The sequence below is a fragment of the Parambassis ranga genome, chromosome 19, assembly GCF_900634625.1.
Source record: "Parambassis ranga chromosome 19, fParRan2.1, whole genome shotgun sequence".
NCBI classification, from domain to species: domain Eukaryota; kingdom Metazoa; phylum Chordata; class Actinopteri; family Ambassidae; genus Parambassis; species Parambassis ranga.
The window spans coordinates 24146510-24148047 of record NC_041039.1 but is presented as its reverse complement, the minus strand read 5'-3'; positions in this window follow the sequence as shown (position 1 = coordinate 24148047).

The following is a 1538-nucleotide window of genomic DNA, read 5'->3' as shown; positions in this document are numbered from 1 at the left end:
TGCTCCAGACTCACGTTTTACACCCAAGAGTGCAGACGAGCTAACAACCAGGCGTGAAGCACAGAGGCTAACGACCGACGAACATCATGATGACATCATGTTGTCGCTGCAGTTCCCTGAGCAGCCACAGGGGTCACTGTTTTTCTGACCTTCAGGGGTCATTTCAGTGAACTCTGTGGTGGGTTCGTTGAGAACGCGGCCTGCAGCAGGACCTTCCGGGCCGCTGTGTGTGTGTCTTGGTGTGGTGACGTGTGAACGTTCCGAGTTCTCAGCATTAATGTGTAGTAATAACACTTGAAGGCTCCGCTCCTGGATTGTGTTTGTCTTTTCAAACGCTCGCAGTCATTCAGCCGCTCCAACAATGAGGCCGTGCCACGAATCAAAGTCTCCTAATGACGCCATTCTTCTGGAAGCTTTTGGCACATTTGATCAGGAGATTAGAAAAAAAGTGAAAATTGGTGGCAGAGAGGAATGAGAAGCTTTGCGGGGCATTGACAGAGGCCAGGGTGTGTGGTCGAGGTCTTCAAGAGCCACTTGAGCAGCGCACTCACATGTTTGGCAGGATTGGCGCTCTGATCGGCTCCATCAGCCCCAACAAAACAGCTCTGAGGCGGCATTATGTCACGTTAAAGGAACTCAGACAGAACCGGCACAGTCTCAGCAGGTTCTCCTGGACTTCCCATGACCCGGCTGTACCACCAGGTCCTGACCTGCGGCGTGCTCTGCTCTGCTGACCTCAATTTGCACTTCACACTGAGCGGTCAGATCAGGCATCACAAGGCGCTGACGTACTGTAGGAAGGCGGAGGTCACATGACACTGATAGACGGCTCAAATTTAACCCCGTTCAGACTGAAGAGAGACCTCGTCCAGTCAGACTCTGGGAATCAATGATTATCTGAACGTATCTGTGGGAAACCTCTGATTTAAAGCTTCAGGATCATTTCTGAGTCACAGCTGATCAAACCATTCACAACAAAATCCATGAATCCATCCGCAGCAAATAAATAATAAACACACCACACACTGATGAGCAGGTGGAGCAGAGAAAATGAAGGTGGTGTGTGAACAAGGTTCAGCTCGTCAGAGAGCGACCATGAAGACACTGAGGATGAACCGACCGACTCTGGCTCCGACAGACGGCAAAGCTCATCATCAAAGATTCAAAGTGTTTATCGTGATGAGACCGTCACAGCAGTATAAACACAAAGGAGTAAACACATTCACACCAGAACATAGAACACACCTCAACATACAAGATGGCGGCAGCAGCCATGCTGTCTCTGCAGTCCTGTTGAAAGGTGTCAGTGTTAATGAAGGACTTACATCTCTGTGGTCTCGTCCTCGGTCTCTGCAGGAGGTCGGACACGCAGCATGTGACGTACATGCAAGTGGACCCACGGGATCCGGTGTGAAACCTCGGGGACGCCATCTTGGATGCTGCAGCATTCTTCTGCTTGTTCTTTAGTCAAATATGACACATCAGGTGAATATTTTCACACTCTGAGCAGTTCCAGAATAAAACGCTGACTCAGGCTG